The sequence below is a fragment of the Erinaceus europaeus genome, chromosome 14, assembly GCF_950295315.1.
Source record: "Erinaceus europaeus chromosome 14, mEriEur2.1, whole genome shotgun sequence".
NCBI classification, from domain to species: domain Eukaryota; kingdom Metazoa; phylum Chordata; class Mammalia; order Eulipotyphla; family Erinaceidae; genus Erinaceus; species Erinaceus europaeus.
Genome location: NC_080175.1, coordinates 25,763,847 through 25,779,314, shown reverse-complemented (window position 1 = coordinate 25,779,314; position 15,468 = coordinate 25,763,847). Strand labels below are relative to the sequence as shown.

At 45.3% G+C, this 15,468-nt stretch overlaps 1 pseudogene; it reads right to left on the bottom strand.

Annotated features, from left to right (window-relative positions):
* Positions 1–4,546: 4,546 nt before the first annotated feature.
* On the bottom strand, positions 4,547–13,707 carry LOC103120573 (steroid 17-alpha-hydroxylase/17,20 lyase-like; annotated as a pseudogene).
* Positions 13,708–15,468: the final 1,761 nt, after the last annotated feature.

Genomic DNA, 15,468 nt, shown 5'->3' with positions numbered 1-15,468 from the left:
TATTTTCATAATATACACCCAGCCCTTCCACGTCTCTCCCAGTCTCATCACCCATTTCCTGGGCAGCACAACAGCCTCCTACTACTCCCAGCCCCTACTCTCACCCTCTACAGAAAAAGCATCAGCAATTGGGGTGAGCTTTTAAAGCACAGTCCAGATCTTTCCTCTTATTTATTTTTTTAAATATTTCTTTATTTCCTTTTTGTTGCCCTTGTTTTATTGTCATAGTTATTACTGTTGTTGTCGTTAGATAGGACAGAGAGAAATGGAGAGAGGAGGGGAAGACAGAGAGGGGGAGACAAAGAGAGACACCCTGCAGGTGGAGAGCCGGGGACTCGAACCGGGATCCTTATGCCGGTCCTTGTGCTTTGTGCCAAGAGCACTTAACCCGCTGCACTACCGCCCGACTCCCTCTTCTTATTTATTTTTCATTCTCTTCCTTTTCCTCTTCCTCCTCCTCATTATTTATAGCAGAGCACTGCTCAGCTTTGTCTTATGGTGGTCCTGGGATTGCACCGGGGGCCTTTGGTGTATTAGGTAGGCATGAAAGTTTTTGCAGTCAAACCACTGAGCTGTTCCCCCCTCTATGCAAGTCTTTCTGTATAACCACTATGCTTTCTCCCAGGCCTTCCTGTTACATGCTGAAATATTCATTGTGTTGCTACCATACATGAATAAAACGCTAAGCTCCTGCTCCTTGCACAGATCTGTTGGGACCCAGTCCCTGTGTCTCCCTCTGGCCTCATCAGGGCCCACTGTCCCCTCGCTGGCTCTGCTCCAGCCACACTGACCTTCCCTGCTGGGCTTAGGAGTCCCCCGCCAGTTCTTGTCTCAGCTCTTCTCCCACTGGCAAATGTTCAGCAGATGAGGACACAGAGATTTGTAAGCAGAGTAAATGTTTATTAAAAGAAGAGCAAGATACACAGAATGGGAAAGAAAAGAGAAATGCCAGTGCGGTCTCCAAGGAGGAGAGCTGACCTGTCTTTCTCACATTTGATGCTTTCAGTAGCTAAAATAGGGAAAACAGTCATGCCTTTTCCTTCCTTCCTTCCTTCCATCCTTCCTTTCTCTCTCTCTCTCTCTCTCTTTCTTTCTTACCAGAGCACTGCACAGCTTTGGCTGATTGGTGGGGGTGGAGGACTGAAGCAGGGATTTTAGAGCCTCAGGCACAAGAGCCTCTTTGTGTAACCATTACACTAGCCAACTCCACCCTCTCCCCCAGTCACTGCTTTTCACCCCGTCTCCACCACCTACTGCCCTAAACAAAATTTTTGAGAAATTAAGGGAGACAATACACTCCCCAGGGGTATCCTGGAGAGGAACAGCAGCAAAAGAGTGAGGTAGAGTACCTTTTGGGGCTTTGCTAATATCATCTGTCTAGCAGCAGCCACCACTGTCTGTGTTTGACCAATGCAGATTGGCACAAACTGACTTAGCCCAGTGTTCTGCACCGGTGAAGTCAGTGAGCCTGCTCACAGGTCACAGTGATATTTGCCATCTTGGTTGGTCACATAGCCTCTGTCACCTCTGTCATCATGGTGTGCCCTGAACCTCCATAACCTTGTGTGCTGGTCATGAGGCAGGCAGAGAAGGCTGAAGTCTCCCAGTCCTGGTGCTCTGGATGACAGGTAAGAGTTACTGGCTGTCCCTTCTATATTTATTTCAGTCCCAAGTGCTTACGGGGTCTGGTGTCATTTGAACTCTGTTGGCACCTCCCAGTCTGGGGATGTTTATAGTTTCATATTCTAAATCATAATTTCATTTTTTAAATTTTTTAATTTTTATTTATTTATTTTTACAACAGAGCACTGCTCAGCTCTGGCTTATGGTGGTGCAGGGGATTGAACCTGGGACTTTGGAGCCTCAGGCATGAGAGTCTGTTTGCATAACCATTATGCTATCTAACCCTGCCCCATAATTTCATTTCTAAAGTAAAAATGATTTCATTTACTTATTAACACAAGATAGGAGGTGGAGGGAGCAAAGAAGCCAGAAAGCACACTGGCACATTTGTTGCCAGGTATCAAACTTGGAACTCAAACTTCCAGGGCTAGTGCCCTACTCATTGTGCATCTCCCTGGCCAACCAAGTCATATTTTCTAAATAATTTTTTATTGGAGGAAAAAAAATAAACACTATCCCCAGTTCAAAGTTTTGGCTAATTTTTAACTCATCAACTCCACAAAGGACACCTCCCCCAGGTGCTCAAGCTGCCTGACCGGCCCCTTGTCACCATGGCTGCCCCACCTCAGCATTCTCACCTCACCATCGGGATAGTTGATGCCAGGGCTCCAAGTTCTGCAGATCATATTTATTTCTCAACCCTCACTCGAATGAGCTTCATGAACCCAGGGAGGCTGAGAGTCCAGGGACAGAGACACATAGGCGGAACTGGGGTTCAGTGCAAAATGTACTGGGGGTATTCATGCCCACAGCTGCCAGGGCTGCAGGCTGGTAGAAGGCAGATGGGCCAGGAGAGGGGAAGGGCAGGAGGGTGGGGGATAGCATCTCTGAAGCATGTTGTAAGGCTTCCTGGGGTGGAGACAGGTGTGAGGAAGGCCTCTAGGTGCTCCTGTCAGCCTGGGCCTCCCTCCAGGCCTGACAAACCTTGATCTTCACTTTGAAAGGTTTAATCATGTTGAGGTGGCAATCGTTGTGTTGGTTAGGTTGTGATCGGCAGATACAATATTATTTGATATGGATTGGGAGAGGCATACGGGAAAGTGGGCCCTATCCTAAGGTTCCAGGACTGGGGGAAGTAGAGGCTCTATAGTGGAGATGTGAGGTTCCTGCTGTCTTAGGGTTCAAAAAGACAATGGATAGTTAATGTTATCATCACATTATTTGGTAATTGGGTTAACTTTGAAAAGTCCTTTTGTTAGGGTTTGCTGTACAGTACCCAGTATCTTGTATATAGCTGTGCTATTGGTTGCTTCTGATCTACTTGGTCTAGGCTTTTTTAAAAAAATTTTTTTTATTTAAGGATTAATTAACAAAAACATAGGGTAGGAGGGGTACAACTCCACACAATTCCCACCACCCAATCTCCATATCCCACCCCCTCCCCTGATAGCTTTCCCATTCTCTATCCCTCTGGGAGCATGGATCCAGGGTCATTGAGGGTTGCAGAAGGTAGAAGGTCTGGCTTCTGTAATTGCTTCCCCGCTGAACATGGGCGTTGACTGGTCGGTCCATACTCCCAGTCTGCCTCTCTCTTTCCCTAGTAGGGTGTGTCTCTGGGGAAGCTGAGCTCCAGGACACATTGGTGGGGTCTTCAATCCAGGGAAGCCTGGCCAGCATCCTGATGGCATCTGGAACCTGGTGATTGAAAAGAGAGTTAACATACAAAGCCAAACAAATTGTTGAGCAATCATGGACCCAAAGCTTGGAATAGTGGAGAGGAAGTGTTAGGGAGGTACTCACTGCAAACTCTAGCATACTTCTGCTTTCAGGTATATATTTTGCAGTAGTTTATGGATACGTGTGAACATAAGCTCTCTCTCACAGAATCTGGTGTATATCTAGGTTTTGGGACTTTGTTAGAAAGTGAACCACCTGAGATGAAATTAGAGTATACTATAAAAGGAAAGGTCTCACCCGAGTAATGAAGCTGAAGGGTTGTCATTCCACACGTGAAGTCTCTGGACACAGTCTGAGGTGAAGCATGTTGAGGTGGCAACGGGATCCTTACCGCCCAACTTGCAACTCCTGACAGAGCGCTTCTTGGACCCAGAAAGGAAGCATCACATCAAACCCTCCATGAGCTACTTTCCTTTTGGAGCTGGTCCCCGCTTCTGCTTAGGTGAGAACCTGGCCCACCAGGAGCTCTTCCTCTTCATGGCCTGACTGCTGCAGAGAGGTTCAACCTGGAGGTCCGGATGATGGGCAACAAAAGGGAATAAATAAATATTGCGGTCCGGGAGGTGGTGCAGTGGCTGAGGCACTGGACTCTCAAGCATGAGGTCCCAGGTTCAATCCCCAGCAGCATATGTACCAGAGTGATGTCTGGTTCTTTCTTCTTTCCTTCTCATTAATAAATAAATAAAATCTTTAAAAAATAAATATGTAAAAAAAGAAGACAAAGCACTCTATGGACATGGGGAAGCTGCAGTCAGGGGTAAGGGCAGGAGGTAATAGAAGGGTTCCTCAACTCCAGAAGGGGAGATATGACCCTGTCTAGAGAAGCCAGGGCAGGACAGGTGCAGATTACTTGATAGGACCCCCAGCTGCAAGGAGAACCAGCTATGCTCTCAGTAGCCCTTAATTACTCAGAAGAAAGAAATATTCAGCAAAACTGTACAGGAGGCAATATTAGCAGATGAAAATAGCGCCTTGGAAAAGAGGGATGTGCAGGAGACACAGGCTAGAGAGCTGCTTAGAGGAGACTGGCAGTTGGTGGGAGGAGACAGAAATCTCAGGTATGAGTTTTGGGTACGTAGAAGGTAGGATGCAGTGTCAATAGGTTCACATGGCTGGAGTTAGGACTTTCCCATAGCAAGCTTGAAAGAGCTTGGCAGAGCAGAAGTTGAGGTCTGTTAGGGGAGCTTTAAGAGCTGCTGGCTGACGGTCTGCGAGCAGGACAGAACAGGGACTCACCGGGCATGAACTGGTCAGGCTGGTGCCACTCCTCCTCACTGTGATGAAGCGCCCACAAATTGACGATAACCTCTGTGTCCTTGTCAATGGCAAGGTCACCAATGCTGCCCAGAGAGGGAGAAGAAAGGGGACTGCAGTCTTGTTCTCTATCTGCCCCACCCCAAGCCTCCACAGTTCACCCCCTTGGGGAAGCAGATCTCTTTGCTCCCTCATTCCCCCTCCTCCATCTTGTCCTTAGCTTCTGGCAGATGGAATCTGAATCCAGCCCTCTCTCCTCAGCAGTATTTCTGCATCAGCACTGAACACTGTGACATTATGACTGTCTGGGACAAGGTCTGCATACTGAGCTGGTGCTTATATGAATATGCATGAGGACCACTGGACTTGAAGGAACACAGGTCACCCTTTGTTTGATTTCTGATCTATTGGATGTGGAGGGTTTTGATCAAACATTTGAAGGTGTTTGATCCCTGACCACAAGTCTCCAGGGCAGCAAGTAGCTTTTGAGGGAGGTGAGGCAGATCTGTTAGTCACTGGTGGTAGTGGGTGGTACATGCCATGCCCACAAGGTCATTGATAGGATAATTATAGTCAATGGTTGAGTCTAGGTTAATCAGCAAGATGGGCCAGGGTTGGTGAGAAAGGACCAGTGGACCAGCCAGTCACATTGAATGTCCATGGGATCTTTTTATGGGGAAGGCAGGCTCACCTGGTATCAGCAATGGCCTTGTGAGGGATGAACCACAAGGAACCACAGGTCTGATGCGCAGCACCTCTCTGATGGTGGCTTTCATCAGGGTGACGTGGTTCTGGTCACTGATACTTGGTGTCCGGCTGAAGTCTATATTCTGGTCAATCTCCTCCTGGATCCTCTTCTTCAGCTGAATGCATTACAGTGTATATATGACTAAGAGATTGAAACATTAGTTTTTTCTACTTGTTGTATCATGGCTGCAGGCTAAAATTTTCAGGTATAAAGAAATGGATTACATGCTTGAGGCTCTGAAGTCCCAGGTTCAATCCCCTGCACCACCATCAGCCAGAGCTAATCAGTGCTCTGGTATATGTTCCTTCAGTCTAAACACTTAAAACTTCAAATTGGAAATCAGATCGAACTTTAACAGTAGACTCAAATTGTTAATACATTTCTAATAATGACTAGTTCTTTGAAATATTAAATCTCCTAAAAGCTTAGACTGGGGAGAACAGAAGCAACTGGTGGTGTTCCTTTATAAGATACAACTATATGTAAATAGCATAAGAGGACATAAATTATGGTGAGATCTTGTATGCTACAGCAAATCCTAAAAATGGGATTTTCTTTTTTTAAAAAATATTTATTTTATTTATTTATTCCCTTTTGTTGCCCTTGTTGTCTTATTGTTGTAGTCGTCGTTGTTGGATAGGACAGAGAGAAATGGAGAGAGGAGGGGAAGACAGAGAGGAGGAGAGAAAGATAGACACCTGCAGACCTGCTTCACCGCCTGTGAAGCGACTCCCCTGCAGGTGGGGAGCCGGGGTTCAAACCGGGATCCTTATGCCAGTCCTTGTGCTTTGCGCCACCTGTGCTTAACCCGCTGCGCTACAGCCCGACTCCCAAAAATGGGATTTTCAAAATTAACCCAGATGCCAAATAATTTGGTTATAGCTATAACTATCTATTGCCTTCTAAAACCCTAAGACTGCAGGAAACTTCCCCTTTCTCTATAAAGCCCATATTTCTCCCAGTCCTGAAACCTCTAGGGTGGGGCTCACTTTCCTGCATGCTTCTCCCAATTCATACCAACTGATACCATACCTACTGATCCCAACCCAGTCAATGCAACCAGTACCACCTCAGAATGTCTCACTTCAGACTATGTTCAGAGATGTTAGGCGTGGAATGTCAACTCTTCAGCTTCATTACTCTGGTGAGACCTTTCCTAGCTCACAGGACTCCTTAATTCCATTTTGGGTGGTATGCTTCTTAACAAACCTCAAAACCTAGATGTAGACCAGGGCCTATGAGATAGGGCATATGTACAAGTATCTGTAAGTTAGGGGAAAACATATACCTTAAAGCAAAAGTGCACAATAGTTTGCAGTGAGTCAATAAATGTAGCAAGCAAGCAGAAAGACTTAAAAAGACACCACAAAGTACCTAATGAAATAGTTTCTACTTAGACCTAGTTACCCTCCTCACCTACCTCCTATTGCATGTCCCTCAATCACTCCAAAGCTAACCCTGTCAGACAAAGCAAGGACTACAAAAGCTGAATAAGGGCAAGAGACTGGCATACTTTAATGATGACTCTTTAGTCACTACAAGGCCACCCCATCACCTGGGGCTCTAGTCAGGGAGTCCTGGGATTCCCACACAGACATGGTGGGCCTAGACCTATGACAGATCCCTCTCTCCACTGTCACTGGTCATCTCCATCAGGAACAACATAATGGACCCTTTTGTGGGCTCCTATAGGACCTTGCTCTCAATGTGGATCAACAAGGGTAGGGAATGTTCCATTCTCTGAAGGGAGTTGGATAACATACTCTACCACCCAAGGAAGATAGGTCCTGAAATTAGTGCAGCCTAGAATGTTCCTAGCTACGACCACAGAATGCCAGCTCAGACCTACAGGGATGCATAGGTTACATAGGTTCCTCTGCTAACTATAGGCCTCAGATCAAATTGATGGGATTTACAGTTAACAATATTTATATACTTTTCCCATATTTGGGAGCTACTTTCTTCCCTGAGCCAGCTTTCTAGTTCTTTTTCCAACTATGACACCATCTCCCCAGACAATAACTTAGGTCACTTGCATATTAGATGTCAGGCCCAGGCAAAAACTGGTAGGGTGATGGGGCCCTTGGAATATACCTAAAATAGACCTACTAGCTTTTTCCAAAACGGAGACCCCAAATCTTCATCTGCAGTGTTCTTGCCTTTAGGTTCATGATTAGTCAACGATTTGTTCTGCTTTCTATCTTAACTCTTTTTCAGCCACCAGGTTCCAAGTGCTACCATGATACTAACTGGACTTACCAGGGCAAATGACCTTACCATGTGTCCTAGAACTCCACTTCCCCAGATCCCTACCCCACTAGGGAAAGAGAGGGACAGGCTGGGACTATCGATTGACCTGTCAGCGCCCATGTTCAGCAGGGAAGCAATTACAGAAGCCAGACCTCCCACCTTCTGCATCCCCATAATGACCCTGGGTCCTTACTCCTAGAGAGATAAACAATAGGAAAACTATCAATGGAGGGGAATGGATACGGAGTTCTGGTGGTGGGAATTATGTGGAATTGTATCCCTCTTATCCTATGGTCTTGTCAATACTTACATTTTATAAATGAAAATTAAAAAAAAAAAAGGGAAAGAAAAAAAAAAGATGAAGGTTGAGAAAGCAGACTCCACAGCATGATGTTCACCCCCAGTAGTCTAGTGTTCTTATGTGGTGTTCTAGGGGCTGGGACCTGGGTTGCATGCATGACAGCTGGCATTCCCACCCCCACATGAGCTATGATGCCAATGTCAACTGAAGGTTAGGTTTGGGTATTCATGAATAAGAAACCTAGGAGTATTGTCTTCTATTTCTGTGGCCAGGGGTAGGAAAATTCAGGGTCCAAGGTATTTGGGAAGTTGGAATAGGGGGACACCCACCTGAGGGTTGTGCAGCAGGAAGGCCACTGTCTAATGAAGCACTGATGCTGTGGTCTCCACTCCAGCCCCAAAGATGTCTCCCATGGTGGTGACAATGCTTTCATCTGACAGCATCTTTGCTTTCTGGTCTTGGTCTGCACTGTTTTTTTTTTCCTGAGTTTATCCTGGCTTGAATTACACTATCCAGAAAACTAGTGACAGAGTCACTACTGAAGTTCTCCTAGTTGAGGGAAATTGACAGGTAGTGAAATTGACAGGTAGTTCCCCATGTGCTACACCCTTGAATTACATCCTAAAACAACTATTAGATACAACTATTTAGATACTACTATTAGAGTACTATTTAGATACTACTATTTAGATACTATTAGAATACTATTACTATTATTACTATTTAGATACTACTATTAGAGTACTATTTAGATACTACTATTTAGATACTATTAGAATACTACTACTATTATTACTATTTAGATATTACTATTAGAGTACTATTTAGATACTACTATTAGAGTACTATTTAAATACTACTATTTAGATACTATTAGAATGCTATTATTATTACTATTTAGATACTACTATTTTAGATACAACTATTAGATACAACTATTTAGATACAACTATTTATATATAGTTGTATCTAAAACAGAGACACAAGGACTTCTTCCACTAAAGTGAGGGAGTGGAGGGAGGCTAGACTGGACCTTTGAGTTTGTGGAGGGATGGGGCAGCAGTACACCCTCTTTACTTTGGGGGCATGTGTGAATCTTTTCCAGTTCCCTTTCCATTCCCTCTGCCTCTCATCACTAGTTAATTGCATTTCAGTGAGAATCACTCTGGCACTGTAGATACAACAGTATCCAAAATAACCCCAGTCAGTTCTCACAACACTTCACCCTAACACACTCAGGTTTGCTCCAATACCCACCTTATGTTTTTCAAAAATTTCACACAGTATTTCATTTTGTTTTTTAATGAGATTCCTCATCTTTTCCAGTTTTGTTGGGGAAAATCTAGAAATTAGGAGAAAAGTTCAAGTTGATCACTCTTCTTATTTCTAGTAGCCAAGATTCTCTTGGTAGATGTTACTTTGTAAAAAATAAATTCAGTGGTCTGGGTGGTGGCGCAATGGATGAAGCATTGAGCTCTCAAGCATGAGGTCCTGAGTTTGATGCCTGGCAGCACATGTACCAGAGTGATGTCTGGTTCTTTTTCTCTCTCCTTCTATCTTTCTCATAAATAAATAAATAAATAAACAAACAAACAAATCTTAAACAATATAAATTCAAAAATAAATTTTTTGTTGTCACTGGGGTTGTCACTGTGGTTCAGTGCCTACACTATAAAGCCACTGTTCGGGATTGGGTAGTGGCACACTGGGTTAAACACACATAGTCTCAGGTTCAGTCCCCTGCAGCACCATAAACCAGAGCTGGGCAGTGCTCTGGTAAAAGAGAGAGAGAGAGAGAGAGAGAGAGAGAGAGAGAGAACACTGTACCCTTGTTTTGCTGCTTGTGGAACTTCCCCCTTGCAAGTGGGGACCAGAAGCTTGAACCCAGGGTCCTTGCGCGTGGTAATGAGTGCATTGCTGCCTGGCCGTAGATCTTTTCTTTCTTCCTTCCTTCCTTTCTTTCTTCCTTCCTTCCTTCCTTCCTTCCTTCCTTCCTTCCTTCCTCTCTCTCTCTCTCTCTCTCTCTCTTTCTTCTTCCTCCTTTTTTTGTGGTGCCTGGCATCAAATCTTACCTTTTCGACCCTGGAATGTTTTAATTAAACTATGTCCTTTGCCTAAAATAGAAAGCAAGTGTGGATCAAGGGCTGGAACAATGAATGACAAATAGGACAACTTCAGATAGTGGAAAAGGGAGTGTGTCCACTTCCCCCTACCCACTAGTCAATCATCAACAATTCAGTGAATTTTAACTTAGTACATTCTGCCCTTGTGCAGTCCTTCGCATCAAGACAGACAGTTCTGGAGGCTTGAGCAAGTTTCTTAGTTGTCTAATGCCTGTTTTCTCATCTCTATGATTATCATGATAAAACACAGCAGGACCAAGACCGATCATGCACATGAGTCCCCACAATTATTGGCAAGAAGATGAGAATCATTAACATGAATAGTATTATGCCTGAATAGAATGCAGTGATGTCCTGGGATGATGCTAGAACACATGCTTTGAAAGGTAAGGTCTTGGGCTCCATGTCAGTTCAAATACTGACACAGAACATGACCAGATTGGTGTTCTGAAATCTCTCTGTCTCTTATGAGTGAACTTATCAATATATATATTTAAAAAAATGGGAAGATAGCCTAATGATTATGCAAACAGGTTCTCATACCTGAGGTCTCAGGTTCAATTCCCCATACCACCATAAGCCAAAGCTGAGCAGTGTTCTGGTTAAAAAAAATTAAAATTAAAAAGGGGCGGGTGGTGGAGCACATGTGTTACAATACCCAAGGACCTGAGTTCAAGCCCCTGGTCCCCACCTGCAGGGGGAAATCTTCATGAGTGGTGAAGAAGTATTGCAGGTCTCTCTCTGTCCCTTTCTCTCTCTCTGCTTCTCCCTTCCCCTCAATTTCTGGCTGTCTCTATCAAATAAGTAAATAATGATAATACAATTAAAAAAATTTTATTTATTTATTTTCTCTTTTGTTGCCTTTGTTGTTTTATTGTTGTAGTTATTATTTTTGTCGTTGTTGTTAGATAGGACAGAGAGAAATGGATAGAGGAGGGGAAGACAGAGGGGGGAGAGAAAGACAGACACCTGCAGACCTGCTTCACCGCCTGTGAAGCGACTCCCCTGCAGGTGGGGAGCTGGGGGTTTGAACCGGGATCCTAATTAAAAAAATTTAAAAAGAACTTCTCTAAAAAATAAAATAAAAAATAAAACAAACAAACAAACAATGATATTCTGAGAACCAGTAGAGACAGAAGTTACCAACTGTGGTGGTCAGGAGTTACACGGGTCTGGAATGGGTAGTTAGAAGAAAGAGGACTTGGGGGCAAAGTCAGAGTCTGCTGGGGTGCGAATATGGGACTTTCTTCATTCCCACCTTTCACACGGGGAAATGTCTGCCGTATGGCTTTACTTATGATATCCCCTAAGCCCTGAATGGCGTTCTACATGAACTTGGGCCTGGGATGTTCATTCTTGTAGGAGTAGTTGAAGCAGATCAAACAGATTATGTTGATCACAACCAAGGTGATAGGCACTGCCAAATCTATTGATTTGTCATTCTGGGTGACCAGGAAATCACACAGTAAACTGGCTTGCTTATACACTGAGGGAGATAAAGTCATGAGAGCAGGAAATGAACATTTCACCCCTCAGTGATAAATATATTGGCCATTAGATGGCAGTAGAAGCCCAGAAAATGCTAGGCCAAATATGCAGAAACCCTCCACCCCTTCACCTTCTAATATCCCCAGGAACCAAGCAGGCACTCACTGATAGTCTCTAGTCTCTGGCTGCCGTCCTTGAACAGAGCAAAGGAAGCCTGTAGCATTTTGTGATGTGGCTGCCATTTGGCACCATCAGAGAAGATGATACCTTTTTTTATCATCAGACAGGATGTCTGTAGTCACCTTAGAGAGCAGAGACAGGAGTCAGATGTGCTCTCCTTGCCTTTACCCTGGGCCTCCTGCAACTGTTTCCTCCATGAGGGAGGAGGCAGGCACCCATGTTGGGTATCCCTTCTCCACACCACTAGGGTTTCAGACCTTGGAATAGCAGGACTCAAAGCTCCCAAATTCCAATCCCACTAAAGGGACAGAATGAGGAGAAAGAAACATCTTGAATTAGAGTGCAGGAGGACCCCTGGGGACAGGTTTCATAGCAGGGAAATCTGGGGGGCTCTCTTTCCTGAACCTAGGGAAGCAGGTAGCTGGGAAAGGCTCTCCTATCTGGGGCTGTCAAAGGGGGCAGGGAGCAGGCAGCATGTGGAGTGGAGTGCAGCCCAGAACTCTGTCTCCCATGGGCTCTGCAGGGCACTAGAGGCTCAGTAGCTCCTCTCCTTTAGGCTCACCTCCCACTACTGTAAGCCTGTGTGCCTTCTCCTCAGCCACGGCACATCTAAGAAAGTAGGAGTCCTGTCTACACAGTCTGGTGGTCGAGTCACTTCTCACTTCCAAACCTTTCCACTTATAACCTTGACTCACAAGCCCCTTCTGAATGGCTTCCTTGCTATCCTGGAGGAAAGAGATGAGTTGAGTTGGGATTGAGGTAGCAGTGAGGTTGACCTGGTTGCCCAATTCTTTTTTAAAATTGATAAATCAGAGAGAAAATGAGAGGGGGGAGGGGAGATAGAAAAGGAGAGAGATACCTGTAGACCTGCATCTCTGCTTACAAAGCTTCTCTACTGCAGGTGGGGACCGGAGGCTCAAACTTGGGTCTGTGTGCACTATAATATGTGTGCTCAATTAGGTGCACCATGGTCCAGCCCCCCCCCCCGGTTGCTTAATTCTATGAATAAATAAAGTCAACCTTTGGCCTGATTATAAATGAGAGACGGAGGTGTGTGCATTTAACTAAAGTATTCCAGGAAGTACTCAGCAGCTGATGGGTTGAAGTGTTGACAGTATTTCTAAGTTAGCCCACTTTCCTAATCCCCTAGCAACACTGCAGACCTCAGCAGGGAGGACCCCTGCATCCTTGCCTGCAGCATATCTGTGCTCAGCCTCCCTAGGAGCTCGAGCAGCTGGGAGTAGCTCCAGGGAAACAGCAACTTTGGCCTCCAAGGGCCAGGCTCCCTCTACTCACCCCTCCTCACAGAGACAGAGTCTTCCATGGAAAGAGTAGCTTCCCTGAGGCTCCTAGTGAAAGTCACTGCTCAGGGCACAGGGCTAAGGGCTCCACATGCTCTGTCTCCCTGAAGTCAGGAGACATGTCTCAGAGACAGCCTTATCCCCTTCTGGACCAATATGACTGACCCCCTCAGGCCACAGCTCCCACCCTGTAGCCCACCGCCCTGCCCTTCTAGGATGGTCGTCTCTTTTACTTTCCTGCCTAGAAATTAGGGTGGGTAGGTTGTTAGGGTTTGTTCCTTCCACCCCCCATTTCACACAGGTAGTCTGTTGGGGAAGAATTACAGAGCAATTCCATCCTGGTCTGGGTAGAGAGGTAACCCAACTTAGTTATGGTGGGACAGGAAGGAGGTGGGCACTACTCACCATTCAGGATCATCCAGAGAACTCCATGCCCTTCCTGAGAAGCACCTCCTTGGCCAGCTGGTGGTGGCCCACAGTCACTGTCATCTGGCTTCCCATTCGGAAGGAATAGATGGGCCCATACTTCTCCTGCAGCTTGAAGAAGTTCACGTGGGGCTGGCCGTGTCTGGGGAGGAAGGGCAGGCTGCCCAGCACAGGCAGGGATGGGAGGCTCTTTGGGTACCTGATTTCAGAGTTTTTCTCCTTGATCCAGAAGTAAGAGGCCAGGATGAGCAGCAAGAGTGTCCAGAGCTCCCCCATGGTGATTCGATCCAGTGTGGCCAATCTACAGCCAGTCTAGGACACAAGCTGGGAGAGGAGCTACAGAGGAGAACCTTCTCAAGGACTGGTAAGGTGCTGACTACTGGTCCTGTCTTCCAGAATTTCTGGAACTGCTGTAAGAGTAAATATTTTTAGTGAACAGGAAACTTAACAAAGTAGAAATGTGACTAACCTGAATAGTCAGTAAATTCCAAGTAAGAAGCCACTGCTCAAATACAAGATGGAATGGTGTATATAAAATTGAATGGTCCATTTATGTTTAGGTAACAGTGCAAACATGTGTAGGAGTTTCAGGGGAAATCATGCATATGTATGAGATTTAAGTGTGAGCATGTTCATGCAATGAGCTCATGCTACCGGAAGAAGGCAGATAAGCTCATGAGGTGTATGTGTGATAGTGAGAAAGGTGAATGTGGGTTGAGGAGCACTACATAGCGCAGACTCCAGTGAAGAGTTCTGTCAAGATAGGTGTCTGGCTTCCTATTAATAAAAGGGTATTTGGCACAGTGAAAGTCAGGAGAATGGAGCCATATGAATGGGGTTATGCTTTCCAAACTCCAAGCCTAGAACAGTATGTATTTTTTCCTTCCTTATTTCTAGAGTGTTAGTCTCAGCTTTGAGAAGAAAGATTTTTTTTTTTCAGTGAAAGACAGCTGTAGGAGGAAAGAGGGAGAGAGAGAGAGAGAGAGAAAGAGAGAGAGAGAGAGATGCCAGAACACTGCATTGAGGTCTGGTGGAGCTTGGAGATGAACCTGGGAACTCAGAGCTTCAGACATGAAAGGCTTTTGCATACTATTATGCTGTCTCCCCTACCCATAGATTTGATTATTTGATTGCAATCCCTGTTGTAGAGTTCCTCACTTAGGAATTTCTGTAGAACATGTTAGAAACTAATGGTTTCTAGGTGACAATTCAGTAGTCAGATCTTTTCGTGTTATAAAGCAAAGCAGTGGGATGATTATTGTCAGATGGTTTTAACCAGAAAATTCTGCTAAAGATATGCTGTCAGGTGCCATCATTTAACAGCTGAGTTACGTGACTTTCCAAGCCCAAGCTCATAGAAGGCTTTGCCAGATGGTGACATATCATCTGTGTACAGGAAGGCCACAATATATGTGTATTGATTTTCCCTGGCACAGCAAGGGAGCACCAAGGAAATCACCAGGTGACTTCCAGAGCTTCCCTTGACAGACGACCCCACCAAGGTGTCCTGGAGCTCTGCTTCCCCAGAGCTCTGCTAGGGAAAGAGAGAGACAGGCTGGAAGTATGGATCAACCTGTCAACGCCCATATTCTGTGGGGAAGCACTGACCTTCCACCTTCTGCACCCCATAGTGATCCTGCATCCATACTCTCAGAGGGATACAGAATAGGAAAGCTATCAGGGGAGGGGATGGGATCCAGTGTTCTGGTGGTGGGAATTGTACCCTCTTATCCTATGGACTTGTCAGTGTTTCCATTTTATAAATAAATTAATAAAAAAAAAGAACACCACTGAGCTGTCTCATGGACCCAGTATTTTTTGTAAGAGAAAGTTAAAGAGAGACAGAGAGTGAAGGGACAGTATCGACGCCACAGCAGTGCTCCACCACCCATGGGGCTCCTCTGGTGACTTCCACGGTGCTCCCTTGCTGTGCCAGGGCTCAGACCTAGGCCTTCACACGTGGTAAAACAGATACTCTACTGGGTAAGCTGTATGGCACCATCCAGCCCCTTCAGTTTATTCTATTTAAAAATTTTT